We start from the raw sequence: 21,041 nt of genomic DNA, 5'->3' as shown, positions 1-21,041 counted from the left end.
TAGTCCACAGCTGCTCCTCTGAAGGAGAATTGTAGCCCACACACAGCTGCCCTGGCTTTACGTGCCTCTCTCCCTTCCCCATGTCAACCAGTAGCAGCAACAGCAACAGCAACCACAACCACTCTCCTCCCCTCCCCTCCCCTCCCCCGCTGCCTGTCTTGCCCCCCAGGCCCCAAGCTCTGAGGCAAGGGGTGCTGAGCTCCTGGCTAGGTTTCTGCCCACTGGGGATGTCTGCTCACTGCTCTGACCCTATGCCCAGCAAGTTAAAGCTCAGGTAAGATTCTCCCTGCTGGTATGAGAGGGAGTGCAGGGCGGAAAGGGCCAGAAGCCATGGGTTATCTGGGTTCTGCCAGGCTGGGACCTGGTAGGGGTATGGGCACTGGTGCCATGCTGTGTTCCCATGCACTACTTCAGGCTGCACCATGTGGGCACAGCTGGAGCGGCTGGCACAGCCTCTACACGACCCTGACTCCGACACGCAGCTGGGTTGGGCAGGAGCTGTGCCAGCTGCACGCACATGGCCTAAAACAGCACACAGGAACACACTATGGTACCAACCTGGCTGCATGCCAGGGACTCAGGGAAGGGGTGCAGGAAGAAGGGGGGAACAGTGCAGCACTGGCTTGGCCAGGTCCAGATAACCTGCAGCTCCCTTCTCCCTGCACCACTTCCCTCCTCCCCTCCCCCTCCTGCCCCCCAAGTCCCCGGCACATGGCTGGACCAGGCCAGTGCTGCACAGTATTCCCACGCACCACCTTGGACCACATGGGTGCAGCTGGCACAGCTTCTGCCTGACCCGGCTGCCTGCCGAAGACTTGAGACAGGGTGCATAGAGAATGGAACTGGGAGCCATGGGTAATTTGGGCCCAGCTGGGCCAGTGCTGCTCTCTGTTTCTTTCCTTCCCCCTGTCCTCTCTCTCCAACCCTGAGTCCTTGGCACACAGCCAGACTGGGCAGGAGCCATGCCAGCTGCACCCATGTGGTCCAAGGTGGTACATGGGAATACACTGTGGCACTGGCCTGGCCGCATGCTGGAGGCTTGGGGTGTGGCTGCAAGGAGAAAGGGGGAACAAAGGTTAGATTCCCCTAACCTTTCCTTAAGTGGCTGGAGGGACACTTAAGGAGTTTTGGTGAGCTGTTGCCAGGGGAGGGGGTCCTGACTTAGCCCATGACAGCTCACCCAAACTCCCTAAGTGGTCCTCTGGCCAAAATAATTGTCCACCCCTGATGTAGTGCAATCCCCTACCTATCCAATCCATCCCATACAAATCCACTGTCTAATCTAGTAGCAAAACTACAGTCAAACCCTAACACAGCCACGAGACAAAATACCCTAAACTGCCATAGGTAAAGAAAGGGAACAATGGGGGCCAATGTCCTGCTGCTGGGATGGTTGCTAAAGTACTCCTGAGAGACACAAGGAAGAGGGTCATGCCCCCGCTACAAAGAAAGGCAAAAACCTCCACTGTCCGTACCAATATGATTATAGGATAAAATTCCTTCCTGACCCCAAATATAGCAATCAGTCTGACCCTGAATAGAGGCACAGGATCTTCTAGCCAGGAACCTCTGTGTTTAAGTCTCACCAGCAGCATTGCTATCCCCTGGTTAAAATCCCCAACTCTGGCTGCAGCCAATACCCAGTGCTTCTGAGAAAGGTGAAAAAAACAAACAAAAAACCCTGACATGTAAAAGCAGGAGAGGAAAAAAATATTTTTCCTGGCCCCATGTGGCAATCAGCAAGGCCCAGAAGCATGGGATAGCTTGGTTTGTTCATAAGAATGGTTTTATTTTTTGGGTGCAGACAGTAGCTTTCTTAGCATAGTTGCCTCCAACCTAGAGACACTTTGTTAGTACAATACCCTAGTGTTCCTTTACCAGTAAAGCCCCTTCACAACACTAGTGTAAATGTGGCTTAACTGCAAGAACGCTTCTCTCCCTCCTTTTTTTTTTTTTTTTTTTTTTTTTAAGTGATATCACTTCAAGTCCACTGGGACCTTTTGTTAGTATAATGACATCATAAAGGAATCACACTCCTACGTGACATAACTTTGCTGGCAGCAGTGTCTACTGTAAACCAGGCTCTACTCTGTTTTTAAGAGAAAGACTTTGCAATACAAGCTGGTAGCTTCAGATAGATAGTGGTACAACATACTGGAATATACCCACTCTTGCTAATCCCTGCTATTCTAGTCTTTAATTTTCTAATACTGATCCTAGCTGAGCCCTACTATAGATATAGTATAATAAAGTATTAGTATAAGTTAGGGGGTTAAAACCCACCCTCTAGCAAGCCAATGGGTGTGTATTTTGTCTTACATTTCTTCTTCAAATACCTTGTTTGCGCTTATAAATTCCATATCGTGACTTGCTATATCAGGTTTTGCAACCTGCCTGGCAATTCCATATTGCACCATGCAAAGGCCTGCTATTGGCCTTCAGAGTATTCAAAAGTTGGTAGTGGTGGAAAGTGTAAGAAAAAAACAGTGCTGGCTTCCAGGATTCCAATCTCCTGGGTTCTTTCCTTAGGCTGTGCCACCAACTTACTGTTTGAACTTCTTTAAGTCATTTCACTTCTCTTTGTTCCAGTTTCCCTACTTCAAGAAGGTCCTGAGATCTTGATGTTTAGTGTGTCTGAGAACCTTATATAGACTGTGTAAGGAGGGCAAATTGTTAATTAGCCAAATGGTAACAATTTGTCCTCTCCGCACATCTGGCCTGGAGTTGAACCAATGATCCATAGATTAAAAGTTTGCATACAAGGAAATAATCTATAGTTATTCCTCCATAGCTCCTTGTGTTCTCATTTTATTCCACACTAAGGGCTTCTCTACACAAGGACAATTAGGAAAATTAATATGAATTAACTGAAGGTGTGAATTTTTCAATTAGCTAAACTGCCCTGCACCCCTGTGTAAGCACTCATAGTCAGAACTGAAGTGGGTTTAATTCACTTTCACTTAATGCATTCTGGAAATAAAGTTAGCTAAATTGAATTAGGACCACTTTAATTTTCAATAAAAGTGATATAGTCATGCAATCTAACTAATCGGCTTTAAAAGTTAATTCAGATTAACTTTTCTAAGAATGCCTTTATGTGGATTAGTTTAGTCCACTTAGGAAGCAGCAAAAACTAACCTGGAAAAGGGCACAATTCTTTTTACTAACCCCTACTCAAGAAAGCCAGTCCCCTTTATTGCCTTAACCTGGGCAACCACCTTAATCATTATATTAATTATGCAACAGAGTGCTAAATAGCTACAAATAACCAATTTGCTCTCCAAGTTTGGTTGCTAATCAATAAACTACAATAGTTTATCCCAATGTCTTTATTAGTGTATTTTGAGTATCAGACTCCTAGCCAACTCAGATATCTTGTTTCTCCAAAGTGCAGCACATTTGTTTTCCCTTCATTAAGTGGCTCTGTAGGATGTAAAGTTAATAGGGTGAAATAAATATCCGGCAACATTAAATGCTGACCTGCTGTTCTGAGCTATGGCTATTTTAGAGTATGTACCTGTGATCCAGTTTGAATTGTTGTGCTGCTCTGAAATGTTTCTTCCTTCCTTTACTAAAAAAATAAAATAAACGTTAAACAAAACCTTAATGTGTGTTATTTGCTTTGTTTTCCACTCTGTGCAGTTTTATCATTCTAACAGTTCATTTTATATAGTAACTCAAGCCCTGATTCAGAGTCACTTAAATGTGTGGTTATAAAGTGAAAGAGTACCTGTTGGAGATCAAGCATCATTCTTAATATTTTGTATGCTCTGATAACAGAATGTCACACCTCCGTACCATAGGATTTTAGATCACCTTAAAAATTCATTATGCGAACCCCAAGATCACTCCATAAAGTCGGTAAATATAGTAAGAGATAAGAAGCACTAGAACAGGACTCAGGATGTCTTGGCTGAATTTCCTGCTCTGATACAGGTGCTTTGTGTGACTTTGGGCAAGTCACTGAAACCTGGATTTGCAGAAAAGATCAGCTTGGATCCCCCAGCCTACTTGGGAACCCTCTAACTTGAGTGGTTAATTGGTTTGCATTTAAAATTTGTATTTGCCCAGGAAAAAAAAACAACACTTATTAGAAGAATAGAGAGACCAATGGGGTAATCTATGTGGGAATGGAGGGTAGTTTCTAGTGGGAAGATTTATGCCTTGTAAAATATTCCTGATCTGCCTCTTGGATGGTAACAACCAGTCCATAATCCAGACATCCAGCTATTTAAGCATTCAACTGTTAAAGCAGAAACTTAGGTAAAACTCTGGTGCAAAAGAGGCCAGAGGTATCTTTTTTTTATTTTCTGGCCAAGGTTTCTTCCTACAACTGGAAGAAGAATCATGACTGACAAGTGGTGCCCACAACGGCTCCCCGTCCCTCCTTGGTATGGTGCTGGCAACAGTTTTACCTGTTGGTTTAGCCACCTGAATTTTTTAGCTATTCTAGCAAAGTGTACTAGTAGGCATCATGTTCCATTAGGCACCCAGCAAGCTGTATGATGCAGGTTACAGCCTAGTATGGCAGTGAGGGGAGTGAATGGATACCATTTCTGACACCCTGCATCAGCCCAGCTCAGTTTTCTTGTTTTCTGGACACCTTATTCCGCTTTCCAGTCATCACTTGTAGAACCATACACTACACAGCCAAGGTCATGCAGCAAATCTTTCACCTGCCATGCAGGGTCAGGATGTGCCCCTTAGCATTCTGATGGGGCAAACAGCCACAGCCTTAAATACACATTTGAATTAGCAGATAAAAAGAAGCTTTCTCCAAAGATAGGAGGCAATGGAGGTGCTGAGCTGCTGGGAAATGGCCCCACCACCATGTCGCCCTGACTAATTCCACCCGAGTCCTGGACTCATTGCTCCTCCTCATAGAATTCAGTTGTGCCTCTCCTCCTCATTGCTTATAGATGAAGGCTGTCAACTTTCTGCAGACAAGGTTCTTTGGGTAAATCTGATATCTTCCATTAGACCAACTAATACACTAAATAATAAAGTAAAGTTGGTCTAATAAAAGATATTGAATTTACCTAAAGAACCTTGTCTGCCTATGTCCTTAGACCAACCCAGCTACAACCTATACCCCTGTTAACTTTCTGCAACACTCCACAGTCAGATGGATATGCTCCAGCACCTGTTTAAAGGTTTGAGACTTTAGGAAGATGAAGTGACCTAGGATCACCTAACAGAAGCCTGGAAGTGGCACACTTCATATAACAAAGGGCTACTCTATAAGAAGAGAGACCTAAGATAAGGAAAGGGGCTGGCTGAACCAGCCAGCCAAAAGATCTGGTGGTGAGTACCCACAGGAAGCAGGAGCAGAAGGCTTAATAGAAGAAGGAGCCTGTAGGAACCAGGCAGCAGGACCTAACTATCAGAAAATCATTTGTGAAGATTTGAAGTGAATTGCTATTGAATGCTGAAGTTATTTTAATAAACCAGCCTCCAAGAAGAGGCAGTTTTGCCTCATGAGTGCCTCTGTGCAGTTACTGGGGAACCTGCAAAGAGGACAATCTAACCAGAGGCTGCCCCTGAGACAGTAGGATCTTTGGGATTCCAGGCTCCATAAGCAGAGAGTCTGAATGCAGTGAGAAGCTGGAGATGATGCAGTTCACAACTGATGCTATTACTGAGATGCCTGGAATGGACAGGCACCCCCTCCCTTCCATGCCCCATGGTCTGAGGGGTGGTGTGCCACGGCCCCTTTAGGAAATCCTGAATCTGCTCATGGCTGGGTTCACACATAGGGGTTTAAGACAAATGTTCCAAATCTGGTTCAAACCCCTGACGCCGAAGCTTGGAAAAACAAATTTTAACTGGGGGCTGTAAAGTGAACAAACTTCCTCACTTGCAACCCAAAACAGTTAAGTTTCAGCTACTAGAAAACCAACCCGGGGCAGCTAGAACCTAGCGCAGAAAGGGATATTATTCAATAGTGGCTGCCATATGGTGGCTCTACCACCTATGCCAGCCAATAGTGGCAGGTATGGAGGTCCACCCCAGAGGACCCTGGTTCTCCTCACTGACAGGAGTTGCTGCTCTGGCTCCAGGGCCTCTCCTATCTATGCCAGCCAAAGTAGTAGGTGCTGGGTAGGGAGGCCTGCACAAGAGTTGTTGCCACTCTGCTGCTGTGGAGCACTGCTAGGGTTTGCTGCTCTGGCCAGTGGCATATGGTGTTCATTGCTCACCTGGGATAGGGGGGTAAGGGGTGGAGCAGATCCTGTTGTACATACATATTGGGTGCAGGGCTATGTCTGCTCTGGCAACGGCTCCCCAAGGGGGAAGAGGGACAGAGGAGCACAATTCTTTTCAGTCCACATGCCCTTCACCCCCCAGATACACTGTTTGGTGCAGTGCTGCCCTACACAGCTCTTATGGTTGGGCAGGGACAGTGTAGGGTTGCCCCTATCATGGCAAAGACTTCGAGCCAGGACGATCCTGGCATCCCCTCATAGTCGGCACTTGAGGCAGCTCCCCCTTGGCTGCACCATAGTTATTCAACAGGCTCTGGCTAATGATGGATGTCAAACACCATTCCTTCACCACCACTACCAGGGGTCACTCACTGGTCCGCTACATGTTGCCTAAAACATAGGCTTGAGGATTTTAGATTTGTTACCTATGGCTACCAAGTTTCTATATGCACCCTCTATAGAAACTTGGGTTTGCAAGCACTTTCTTCTTCAGGGGTTGTTGAGCCAGAAAAAAGACTCCTGTCTGGAATTTCTCCTCCTACTTAGACACTGACTGTGCATTAAAACTGAGGGTAACCCCATCGAAGAGCGCTGAACAGCTAACAGTAAGTGCTGACCTTTCCCTGACCTTTGCATAGCTTTGCATTAGCAATATGCTGGGTGCCTTCACAGTTTTTGGAGGGAGGGTCAGGGGATACAAAATGTGATCCACCCACCTTTTACAATTGTGCACTTTAACCCCAAACGGTATATCCAGACCCACAAACAGTGAAAACAGGTGTGAGTAGCCACCAAACCTCTGAACATGAACGCTAATGAAAGTATGCAGAGAAAGAAGAATACACTATTTATTGGCCATTATAGCCCAGAAACATAGCTGAACAACATATGTTTTAAATAATACAAGTGGGAAACATGGGTGGCTGCCTAGGGTGCTGTGATCGGGGGGGTGCCACACAGATGTGCGCATACACATGCACTCGTGCGTGTAAGCAGCCTGTGCTCACACCAATACTCTCCCCACACCCTGGCCAATCCCTGCCCCAGGAAGGAGGAGCAGTGCCTAGCCCACCCCCCCCCGCCTCCAGCTGCTGCTCAGGAGGAACCGGCCTGGGCACATTCAGGTGGGGTGGCACCTGCACCACTCTGCCCACCTTACTCCTGCACAAGAGCAGCTCTGTTTTCCCATGGGTAAGCAAGTCTCCTGATCCAGCCCAGCAGCTATCCACGGGGCTTTATTTCTGAAACTTTCACTAATACCACTACATACTTAAGCTCAAAAAAAGTGTGCCAAAATACAAGCTCACCCAGGGTGCCATTTTCCCTAAGGGCACCATTTTCCCTAAGGGTGCTTACCTAAGTGTTACACCAAACTCAGCCACACAAGTGAAAGCAAGGTGCCTCACCTCGTAAATGGTGAAAGCAAGATGTCTCAGCTTGCATCTACATGTGCACACATTAAAGCGCATTAATGCTCTGTGTGCAGACTCATATGGGACTAAAGTTAGTCTCAAGTCAGTCCATACACAGCGTTAATGTGCCTTAACGTGTGCTTTAGTTATTTGCCCCTAAATTTGAAATATGCTTTTGTAGGTATCAAATTTAGGCACAAATAACCTAAAATCACCATTTTTAAGGTGCATTAAGGGCACACACATGTAGACACATGCCTTTAATGTGCCTTAAATTGGGCTAAAGCACCTAAAATCAGATGCACCCTCAGAGTTTAGTACATCCTGCCCACAAGAAGCGCAGGCTCAGAATAGTGGGACAAGCTTCCTGTGAGCATTTGTATTTCTTGCTCATTACTTGATTGAGTATCTGATATCAGGACACACCAGCCCTTACTCTGTTTATATCTCACAAAGGACCAGCCATTTAACCTCCCTCTAAATGTCCCCATAAAGGAATAGGCTTTGGTGGAATGATGTGGCCCAATTTTTTTCAGCTTGATCAAGCCAAGGTATATGCAGATACAAAGAGTTACTTATATGAATGTGAAGCAGATTCCACCTCCAAAAAGCACTTAAAATAACAGTTAAGAGGGAAAAAAAACAAAGGCACTGGGCCAGGAGATAGGACCAGTGAGTTCTATTCCCAGCTCTGCTGCTGATTGCACCAATATCAGGCCTGAAGGCAACCTAGCAGGGCCTACTCAGGGCAGAGTAGTTAGCACTGTTGTGTGACAAGGCCAGTTAGTCTACACACAAGCTCATCAGCACAGCTGCGTGGTTCTGGCTACACTGCTGCTTGCTTTGAAAATAGCTTGTCCAGAGAAGTGCACTGGGCATGAAGGCACTAGTGCTGAGAACAGTAAATTTAACATGTGGGCAATGTTGAATGGTGGTGGAAAGAAATCAGGGCAATCTGCAGTGTAGCTTCGGACCTGCCCCACAAGGATCTGGCAATGAGTCCATATTACACATGCTCAGGGCCCATGACTTGAATGCCATGGGATTTAGATCGATCAGTGCTTTAATAACAGGGGCATAGGTAGCTATTTTGGAACCATGGGCAGAGCAGGAATGAAAAGGGGTGCAGGGCACAGTGTCTTGTTTGCTACTGCAGAAGCTCACTGCTCTCTGGTGCTGTGGCATGGGCTTGGGCTGCTGCACCTGTGAGACAGATTCCTGCAGCAGCCCCCCTGCCATGAGAGTTCCCTGGGGGCTGCTGTTTAGTGTCTCCTCTAAATCAATGCTTGGGTCTGGTGCCCCACTTGCCTACCCCTAGTTACACTATTGCTTGGAGAATCAGAGTCCTAATGTTCATGAAGCACTTTGAAATCTTCAGATAAAAGTGGCTGTTTCATGGCAAATATTTATTAAATGGTGCTATTAGTAGCTCTCAAAGCACTTTACAGAGTGGGGTCAAAATCATTATTCCTATTTATTGGGGAAACTGAGGTACAGAACCCTGAAGTGACTTCCCCAAGGTCAGCCAGGATACTACTGCCAGGGCTGGGATATATTCCAAATATTCTGAGTCCCAGGCCAGACCACTACCCACTAGGTGCACCTACACGTGCAATTACCCCAACTGAACATACTCTAGCACAGTTTGCACCAGAGTCAGACGCTCCCAGGTACAGTGTTTACACTTTACACAAACAGGATCATAGCAATTCAAACTGGGGCAGAGCAGCCCTGGGCTGGCAGAGGCTCCAGTGGGTCAGCCCCGGGGTCTCGGTGGCGGTGGCGGGTAGTGTCAGGGCTGACTGAAGCATGAGGGTGTTGCTGTGTGGGGCTAGCCAGCAGGCAACCCCCACACTGTAGCACCCTCATGCCTCAGCCAGCTCTGGTCACTATCTACACGTGTTTTGGTGCACTAAATGACTCTGCTGTAGGATAGTACTTGTTCCAGACGGTACTGTCCTACAGTGGTGTTAATTAATTTACTCTGCCCTAATATGGGTACATGTATAGATGGTGACACTTTACTGTGGAGCTAATTAGTCAGCTCTACAGTAAAGAACACATGTAGGCGAACCCACTAAGTGCAAAGTATACCTGTTAATCAGCACCAGCTGTACGATACCTGAAAGTATTTTTTCTGCCTGTGTGAGTATATTTTAAATTTGTGCTATGGTTGGAGGCTTCAGATATCGGTTATTAAAAGAAAAAAAGAGATTTGTGGAGGAAAAAAATAATGGGAATACAAATTGCTTCATTAATTTTTTACTATTTCTGTTTAAACAATGGTAAAACATCAACAACTGCCAACCATACAGCTCTAGGTAGCCTGACATTTAATTAATCTTACAGCATCTTAATAGTGATGACTCAGTAGCATTAAGGAGTCATATATAATAACAAATTAACTCTGGCAGATGGTAAATCATAGCAATAGAAAAGCCCTGTTCACCCCTTTTCCAAGTATCCCACTAATATAGTAGTAGTAGTAGTAGTAGTAGTAGTAGGAACTTCAGATGAGGCTCCAGTTGTGCTGAGCACTGTACAAATACATAAAAAAAAAGATTATACCTGCTCTAAGAACTTCCAATCTAAGTATAAGGTAAGAGACAGCATGAGGATACAGGCAGACTGAGAGGGGAACAGGAGCAGAGAATGAGAACATAGCTTCTTGGAGAAGACTATCATCTCTCCCCTTTAAACCATTATTTGGTAACATGCTTATAAGTAATAAAGTCCAGGCTGCTTCTGACTTAAGCGGGAGGCTAATACCAACCTTTTACGACACAAGGCTTTTAAGACAGTCTCATGCCATACTAGGAACTCAACCATTTTATAGAACCTTAGAAAAATAGGGCTGAAAGAGCCCTCAGAAACGTAAGAAGTGCCACAATGGGTAATACAAATAGTCCATCTAGCCCATTACCTGTCTCCAACAGTGGCAAGTAGTAGATACTTTAGAGGGAGAGTATGTGAACAGGACATGCTTAAAGAGATCTATCCCCCTTCCATACTCTCCTTGGCATCAATCATCACTGGTTTATGGATGTCAAAGGATACATTCCTGACCATTCTATTTAATGTGTCCCAGTGAACCTGTCCTCCATTCATTTGTCTAATCCCTTTTTGACTTTGGTTATACTATCTGCCTCTACAATCTCCTGTGGCAACAGATACCACAAGTTGTAAAAATAGTACTTCTTTTGGTTTGTTTTAATCCTGCCTTCTGCTAATATCGGTGGGTTTCCCTGTGTTTTTTTATTCTGGAACTTGGTGAATCACAGTTCGGCATTCACTGTGTCTACACCCTGCATAATTTTATGGACCTCTAGCATATCCTCCCTTAGCCTTCTCCTTTCCAAACTGAAGAGTCCTGGCCCTTTTAGTCTTTCCTGGCATAGCAGATACTCCCTACCATTGATCATTTTATTGGCTTTTTGAGTTGCCACTGTCTTTAGGGACTGATCCAGAATGATTCCAAGGTCTCTTTCCTGAGTTGCAATGGCCAGTTCAGAGTCCAGCACTGTATACGTATAGCTGAGGTTAGTTTTCCTCACATGAACTATTTTGGACTTGTTAACGTTGAAGTTCATCTGTCATTTTTTGTCCTCTCAGTCAGGTTTGGGAGATCTTTCTATAGCTCCTCACCATCTGCTTGGGATCTGAGGACACAGAATAATTTAGTATTGTCTTTGGGAACTTTGGGATTTAAAGTGCACTCCCCTTTCCAGGTCATACGCAAAAAATGTTGAACAAAACTGGGCTCAGCACAGATGCCTAAGGGATCTCACAATTGACCTTTCTCCATCCTGAAAAATGCCCACGTAGCCCAACCTTTTGTTTTTTATCTTTTAACCAGCTGTCAATCCACAACATATACCTTCCCTCTAATCCCATGGCAAATCAGTGTTTTAAAAAAATCTTTGTTCAGGGCCTTTATCAAAAACTTTTAAAACATCCCAGTAAATTATATCACTTGAATCTCCCTTGTCCATGTATTTGTTAACATCCTCAAGACATACAAAAAACTAGAACTCTTGGTTCCAAAATGATGCCTTTTATTAGACCAACTGGAAATTTGCAAGAAAATTGTCTTCTGTCTCAGACCAACATGGCTACCAAGTACACCCCTGTTAACATCCTCAGAGAACTCCAGCAGATTCATAAGACAGGATTTGCCTTTACAAAAACCATGCTGACTCTTCCCAAACATATCATATTTATCCATCTAGGTTATCTTGTTTCCTGCTCCAGGCAGCACCATCCCTATCTAAACCAACCCAAACAAATTTTGTTTATCACTTAAACAACTTCCAGAGATGGAGATTCCACACCCTCTCTAAGGTAAAGGTAGGCAACATTTGCCCTGTGGGCTGGATCCATCCTGCAGAGCTATTTTACCTAGCCCCTGGAACTGGGCTGGAGAGATTGAGGGGGAATAGTGCTGAGTTTCAGCAGCAAGGATCTTCTCCTATGTGGCATTCAGGCAGTGGGGAGAAGTAGTGGTGGCAGCAGCTCCCACTGTCTCCAGCACCACTGCAGGCTGAGTTGGAAGCAACCCTGTGCTTAGAGCTAAGATCCATTAAAATGGCCCTTTGCTGCAAAAACACTGCTGTGCCCTGCTCTAGGGAATCTATTCTAGTGTTTGTTCCTAATGTCTAACATGAATTCCTCGGGTTGCAATTTAAGCCCAAGACTTCTTGTCCTATCTGCAGATAAGGAATAGCTGATTTCCTTTCTCTTTATAACAAGTCTATTTGTATCTGGAAATTGTTAGCAAGTTTCCCCCATAGTTTTCTCTTTTCTTCGCTAAATAATCCCTGTTCTTCTAACCTTTCTTCATTTGTCACATTTCCTAGACCTCTAATCATTGTTGTTAACCAACAGAAATGTGAAATGGAGCTCACGGGCTAACCGTATCCCAGTGGATATCATGAACTAACTCCTCAACCACATAGAGCCCCTCTCTTCTTCACATAATGATTGATAAAGCATGCCTACAGAACCTTTACTGCACTTGATCAGGCAATAATATAATACAAGGAAAACACTTAATATGTTTTCAGCATCTCAGAAAGCATTTTAGCAGTTGGAATAAGCAGGATTTTTGCAAAGCAAGTCTGGTGTTATGTTAAAAAGCAAAAAGTATTCAGGTGGAGGGAGACAACATTTGGAAATCATGGGGGAGAAAATCTCTTTTTTGCTGCATTTGTACAGCTCTTCCAGCTTGGGGTCCCAATCTAAGTCTGGGATTCCAAAGTACTATCACAAAACAAATGATAAATATATGTATCAGTTCAGTTAAATGCACACTGTTGGATGTAACCATCTTCCTTCATTTAAGGATGTGAGGAGCCATAAAGCTTCTTGATGGAAGCAAATCACAAAAATAATTGCAGTCTTCAAACCAGTAAATACAAATACATATCTAGCCCCAGAACAAAGACAAAGGCAGAAGCAGGAAGGAGCTTTGAGTGGTGATTTAGGCAAGGAGTATGTGTAAGAGGATAGTTCAGTTCAGGTTAATAAGCAGGGGAACACAGATATAAAGAAGGTGGCTCCAACACACTTGAACAAGCATAGTAGTGTGACCCTGGGTACAGGCCAGAGACAGAGAAGCCCTGGTTTGTGCTGGCTGGAAGGAAAGGTTTGGAGCTGGGAGCAGGAAAATGACCTTTGGTGCCAGGATCCCTCTTATGTTCTAGGAAGCAGGACTTTGTACATCCCTGTAAACAAAAAATAATTGTTTTGAAGATACACAACTGCATCATCTCTTTCTCCTCCTCACAGGATTTACCTTCAAGATCCTGCATTTTTGGCCAGATGTTTGGGTCAACCATGATAATAGTAATAATGTTTATAGGAAGTAAACTTTTCTCCCCAGCAGGCCAGGAATTAGCAGTTCTTCCTCATGGTTGGAGACCAGTGTTTCTTCTCAGACATCTTGTCCATCTTTGTGAATGTGGATTATGGCAGGCTTCTCATACACACTTCTAAGGGCAGACAGCTAACCAGAAACCCCTTTGGACTCCAAGTCTAGTAGGTCACCAACTCTTGTTTTGATGTATCCTACCACCAGCAGTGTGTGGAGGGCTGCGTCAAAGACTCTAGCTATTGTTAGAATGGTAGATCAGTGCATCATGGGTGAAATATACATTCTCTGTTCATGCAGGATAGCATAGGAGCCTCACCTCTTAGGCATATGGCAAGCAGACACACTCCAACACTGACTAGCAATGCACATCAAGAACTGTGGTGTATCAGTCCCTGAAATGTAGGAGTTGATATTTGCTGATGGAAAAACAAGTTAGAGCTTTTATATCATCCATCCAAAATAAATATACTCCCCAGAGAGGAAAAAAGGGAAAAATGTAAGGCTGGGATTTGTAGAGGAGCTTACAGGCTTTGCATGCCCAAGAAAATAGCAATGGTACCTAACTCTTTACAGATCTTTTCAACATAGTAGAGAGGAAGAGCCAGGGGTGGCTGCTTATTGTAGCGATAGCTGTTAACAGGAAGTTTCTTTTGCCAAGGTCAGGTGCCTTTCATATTCTCCTTTCATTAAAATGGATGGTGGCAGGATGACGAATAAACCTCCTCTCTAGTGCGGTGTCTACCCTTCTTCCACTGGTGGCTATGGTAGCTGAGTGCTACAATCTCTATAACAAGATGTTGGGTCTAAAATGGTGAGCCAGAAACTGTTGAGTGTCTTAATACAGTGGTCCTCAACTTTTTTAGACTCAAGCCACCCAAAATGTCAGCACTTAGCTTTCACTTGTTTTTCACAGCTGGTGCTATATTTTTAAAGGTATTTTGGTACCTAAATCCTACTGGTTTCAGTATGACCCACACACATTCACAATGCACCCATCCCAGCATGACAGATTCATAACTTACCAGCTCCTAGCTCCCATGGTGACCAATAGGATTTAGGTACAAAAATACCTTTAAAATCTAGCCTGGGGTGCCGTTGGTCAGACCTGGTCGTGTCCTTAATTCAACCTCCCTGCTAGTAAACCAGATATGGAAATTCCAGGCTTCAGTTCTACTCCCTTACCTACAAGGCAATTAATGTCTTATGTCAATGGGGCCAAACTGTAGATTTCCAATAAAAAAAATCCTGAGTGTGGGCATTTACTTCCACTCATCCTACCTGATTTTGACAACAGCACTATGCATTTATGTCTACAGTGGCTCATTTTGCCAACCCATGAGTGCATGTAACCCACACCCACTCAGTGGTCTCCCTCTAGTGGCAACCAAGTCATATTTCCAGGTTGCCAAGTCTGCCACAGTTTTAGCAAACATTGCTTGAACTTTTAGCTCTGGCAAGCAAGATTCATGCTTTAGGATCCTGAATTTGCTCCTTCAGTTCCTCCTGCCAATGATTTACTAAGGAACTTGGTACTGCATATATGCCACCATGGAGGGTATCAGATTGTGGTGGTATCTGCCAGCATTCTGAGCCTGACACCTGTGCTGGAAACTTTTTTAGAATTTCCCTATGTTTGTTTGGGGGTTTTTTTTGATCACCTACTCGTGCCTGCTTGACTGCTTCAGGTCTTTCTTGCATGAAAATTCAACCACAACAAAAAATCCTGGATCAGACCAAAAAGGTGGAGAAATACTTTGCACAGGAGGATGGAGGAGTCTTTGTACTCCATTCTCTAGCTGTCCCCTACTTTCCCCTGTCTTTGCCTTAGCATACAAGTTCTTTGCGGCAGGGAATTATCCCTGGTCTGTGATTATAACTCTGATGCTCTATGGCAATACAAATAGCAATAATAAAGGTTATATCTTCAGTGCAAAAAAGATAGATGTGTTTTTATATTAAGAGTCCTATTTGAATGTAAAATCTTATGCAGAAAAACACTGTTGCTTTTGACTGGATTCCGCTAACTCTGGTAAACCTCAGGTGAGGAATACAGGGAAATCTACCTGTCTTCTCTCCATTAGGACTTTATCTTGAGATGGTGAGCTTGATGCAAAAAGCACATATCTTTTTCAATTAAGTTACAGCCAGAGCTACACAGCTGGAGAGATTAAAGCAGGCGGAGCTGCAGGCAACAAGGGGAAATAATCAATCCTGATAAATGTAAAGTCTCTGTAGAAGGTAAGGTGAGGAAATAACAGCACAGTTACAAAAGGAAGGAGTCATGACACTTGAGTAAAGTGAATTATTTTAATCTCACTACTGCCATAAAATCACTTTTCCTTTCACCAAGTGTTAATGTTGTCACAGGACAGATGTAGGACTTAGACTGGATGTTTGGTCCTTGAGATGGTCCCACTTCAATAAGTGATCTACTATCCAAACCAGTGCTCTGAGGCTTCTCACACTATAATAATTTTGAGTGTGATTAATTAGCTCTGTGATTCTCAACATTAATTTTTTAGACTCAAGTCACACCTCATTAGAATAAAAGTACCCCTTTGAAAATGCCACTTCCTAGTTTTAACTTGTTTTTCCACTTTTGCACAATAGTAGAGCAACTCTTTTGTTGCAAAAAAAACATAGAAAGACAACAATAGTTTACAATAGTTTTAATGGTACGGATTCCTATTTAAAATCCTAGATTCATCTTGTGAATCATGTTTGTACATCTAATAGTGCTAACATTGTGTGGCACTCTTGAAAGGATCTCAAAGCATCCCAGGTTCCGCAACATCCCGGATGAGAATCACTGAATTAGCTTTCGACAAAGATTGAATGGCCCTAGTGACCTAGCATATTGTTTACTTGGATAACACGAAGTTTAAAAAAATAAGAAGGAAAAAGCATTTCATGATAGAGATTTCTCCATTCACTGCTGGATTTAAATTGGGGCTTGAAAATAGAGAGCTAGATTCTACACTTCTTTACAGAAGGATCTCTCTGGGATAACGGTATTATTTTCAGACCCAAGGGGAGACAAAACCTGATTTCACAAAGCATAGATTTTCATTTTAAATAACAAGCTGTAGTGTGATTTTACAGATATGGCTGCATATGCTAAAAGGACACCCTTTAATCTGCACCTGGAAACTAGTGAGGAGAAGTAGGAGTTTCAGAAGATCACCTTCCACTTAAGATAAGCTTAATGAGAGTTCATCTATGGCAGAATTAATCCCTCTAAATATTTAATCAACTACATAAATGTAATGTATTAATTGTATCAAGACCAAAACTTTCCACACTGTGCAAGCCATTAGTGGGAAAAAGTGTCTCCCAAACTACCAATGCAATTTTCACAACAGCTGATTTAGAGAAAGATAGAGAAAGAAAGCAAGCAAGCACTATATAACTTGTAGATTAGAAAATTCTACTGTAAAAGCAGTTACATATTTATTTGGGGGAAAATTAAAGGAAATACAGGAGGTCTTGGAATCCAGTTATAGGACTCTTTGCAACCTATTTAATTTCTCCAAATTAAGGAATCACTTAATACAGCAAAATAATGGGGGTGGGGGTTGCAAAACTAAACACAAACAAAAGCATTTTCATGCTTTTCTGTATATGTATATTAAAAGTGGGGTTTTTTTGTTGAAATTCACACATTTATCTGAAAGTTTCTAAACTCCAACAGAGGATCACACTGCTAGCTCAGCAGAACCTGAAAGTGAAACTGGTCAGAGAGAGGAGTGAAACTGACCATTCCAGAATGAACTGAATGCAAACACAGTAAACAAACTTAATCAGTAAGGATGGGGGAAATAGGTTTTCAAAGACTGCAACCCTCAGTTTTAACGGTTTACGTTGGTGTTATTAACATAGCTAAGGGATTTTGTTTAAATATATTATTAGATTTTTGACCCAGAGTCCATTTCAGTATTTGCTTTTTTTTTAACTGAAGCACTTAAATGTTTATGAAATGTCCAGATCTCCAGGAAAGCTTCAGCCCTAACCATTTCCATCTTAAACACTAGTTCTCTTTCATGCTGACTTGTTTCCACATTTGGATCTCACACATCTCACACCTAAGTGCCCTTTCACAGAGGGAAAAGTAAATTTTTGATCTTTTACTGTGGTATCCTGAATGCTTTTATTCCTGTGTTTTGACACAACATTACTTAAATACATAGATTTTATTTAAAGATGTTCACAGAATCAGTGGATATTAAGCTAATTTACATCTCTGTTTGGTTCTCAAATCTAACTAATCATTTCAGAATTAATTTTATTTTGAACAAATTCAGCAGAACCAGCTGAAATCAGCTGAATTGTCTGAGATGAGAACTTCTCAGAGTAGTCATGAATACTTTTCATGTAATATATAAAATTGAACAAAAGGTAGTTTAAGCTGTGGTTTTATTTATAATAAAATGAAATACATTATAGTATTCTTTCTTCCTTTCAATTTGAATTGTCCCCCAAACATTATGACCACACATGTCTTGTATTCAGATTAATGTTAAGAGTTGTCCTATAATTGAAATGGATCATTTCAATTAATTAATATAATTTAAATGGATCATTTTTAAAAACAAAATACCTTATTTCTATGCTTTATATGCTTTAGATGTTATTCAAGACTCTCAGCACATACTTGCTAGGTGTTACTAAACACATATTTTCAAACTTGCTGATTTAGATTTTTCAGAATTCTAAGTGTTTTTAAAACTATATTAATCTTATACAAATAAAATGAATCCCTTTATCAACAATTGGAAAATTAAATGAAGGAATGTAGAGAAAGATCTGTTTTTAACTAATTCTTGTTTGCTTCTAATGTACCATAAAGGTGATTTCAAGCACAAATAATTTATTGTTGTTAATCTGAAACAGAAAATAGTAGACTTTAATTATATTTTCTCATATTAACCCCATATTTTGCTGAAATCCCATGAGTCTTTTTTGCCAGCACTTTCAATTCTCCTCCCAAAGGAATTTTTCTAAAAGTTTAAGAAATATTTGATGTTTGTACTGGAAAATACATTGTAAAAATTCAACAAGAATCAATTTTTTGCCTGATCAGAAGATGACAGTATAAAGATATGGCTTTTGCTAAATCATAAGCAAAAACTGCAAGCTGATGTAAAAGAAAAAGACATAAAAATTTTCCCTCAATTTAATGTCCAACCAATATATAAAAAAAGCAACTGTTCGAAGTGACTTTAAAAGTGCAGCCTTGTTTAGAGAAATACTTAAAAAGGCCACAAACTTATTGATAAAACTAGTGCTGCTCTTCATCTAATAAAAACTGTTGCTTATCACAGCATTTTCATTAACATTTCCCTTTCGGATTTTTGTTGCAATTGGTAACAGCTTTTAAATTTCCAAAAGAAAAAAAATATTTCCCACTATAGGTTTTGTGTGTTTTGGGGGTGGGGAGGCTGGGTGGGAGGCAGAGGGTAAAGGAAATCTTCCTACAAGATACTCAGTTGGGATATGGAAGAATTAAGAATCAAGTTTAAAATGGTGTGACAGTCTTCTCACACCATCTTCTTTAAGTGAATGAATACAGGTCTATTTTCCCCCCAAGTAGATCAATGATTTAACTGCTTCTTCTGTTTGCATTCTCTAAATACCTTGCATCTGGAATGCTCTAAGGGGAAGTCGTTTGACTGATACTCTTTCTTGTTTCAAATCTAAATTGAAGACTTCCCTCTTTGTTTGGATTGTTTTTAAGACTTGTTTCCTTGACTTAATTATTGCAAAGATTCTGAAACATGGAGAGGGGGTCCCTGTAAATTAATAAACGATAACAAAAGTATTGTGCCACGTTTTGCAATAGATCTAAACCAAGCAGTGATCAAAACAACTCATTTATTTAGACTTGGGCACATTTGTCCACAGCATATTTCCATGTGTGTAAATAGGTGAGCATTGCAGTTTTCAACTTAGTTGCAGAGAAGATTTGAATGGCATTTTCTCTGCAATAGTAAGTTTCTTTAGAAATTTCAGAGCTCTGTTCTTTTCACCTGTAAATTTCAGGCTCGAATTACAAACTGAATGCCTCAGTAACATGAATATGGCCACAGCAGTTCCCTGCAAAGACTGCTCTGGTGAATTTAGTTTGGGACTTTAACAAGAGGTAGTAAGGGCAGCTAGGAGGATGGTAACAAAACTTCTTGTGGTGAACAGTATCTGCATGGGTTTTTTTAAACAGGGACCACAAGAAAATAGAAAGTGGTTAGTATGCAGTGAAAAGCACAAATAATTTATCATCTTAGAATCTTTAAAAAAAATGATACTTCTCAATTCTCTTTAAGTTCTTAACTATCAATGGCATCCAACACACACATGTTGTTAGCTGTAAGTGTAAATCACAGGAAATGAATACAACTTGAGTCGTTTAAATTTTATTTACTAACAAACCGTGAAAGCAATCTTTAATGTAAACCACCCCCCCAACTATTTAGAAACATTTTAGAAATTAATTAATGTAAATATGGGAACACATTTGAGGGATAACCAAATCGCCCTGGAGTGTAAGTTAGTATCATTTTAGTGTCCAGAAAAATCAAGCCAGAAACCAAACACAAAAATCAAGCCTCCAAATAAGTACTTAGAAGAAATTTACTACCCTGCAGAAGGGTTACCAAGGGGAAAGGAAATGTAAAGTTAGCTTGTATATCAACGTTTCTGACCGATTAAAATAATACAGAAAATCCTTAACTAAGCGGTTTCCAGTTGAGTTTTACTGGAGGAGTTAAAACAGCTACAATGTTACTCACATGTGACTAGATTTCTTTGGAAACAGAACCTAACAATAACAACAAAATCTCTATCTGTATCCTCCCCGGAGGAAAAAAGCAAACCAACCACGTGTTAGTAAATGTTACTGGACACTACTGTAGTTAAATACAATAAAGGGAAGAAATGTGTCTATACTAATATTGGGAGTTTATAAACCATGTGTTGACTGTCCAGAATGTATTAATAACCGATCGGAAAAGGACCACAGGCTTTTCCCCCCCTTTTCTTTTCTTGAATGTCCATTTCAAGCAGTAGTGCTCGGGGGCTTACAAAGTCCAGCTAGCTGGGTGAAGAATTAGCATCAACCCGGCCGGCCCCATTGCTCTGCAGCCTGCAATGGTGCATTCTGTTATTATGATGCTTATTCTTTAAATGCTGCACGTCTGAGAAAGATCCCAGGCAGCAATGCTCTGCTCCTACTTTGCCCAGTCCTCAGGCATGAACAACCTGCAGCGGGAACTCGCAGCCCCTCCACGGGTAACGCGGCACAAGCAGCCTGCAAAGAAATCGGTTTATTCCAGCCGGTTAGAAACACTCTCACACACCATTTGGCCAGCAGATTCCAGTGGGCTCCCCCGCCTCTCCCCTGCAGCACAAACCACCAAGCTCCCAGTTGTACTGGGGAGGCATCATGCAGGCTAGATCCCAGCTCAGGGAAAGGAAAGGGCCAAAGTTTTGCTTTTCTTGGGACAACTGGTGCCTCTTCGGGGACGTCTTCTTTGCTGCCTCTGGAAGGGGATTGTCACTGAT

This window comes from Gavialis gangeticus, unplaced genomic scaffold (assembly GCF_001723915.1).
Source record: "Gavialis gangeticus isolate Ggan-Ray unplaced genomic scaffold, GavGan_comp1, whole genome shotgun sequence".
NCBI lineage: Eukaryota > Metazoa > Chordata > Crocodylia > Gavialidae > Gavialis > Gavialis gangeticus.
Note: the sequence above shows the minus strand (reverse complement) of the source record.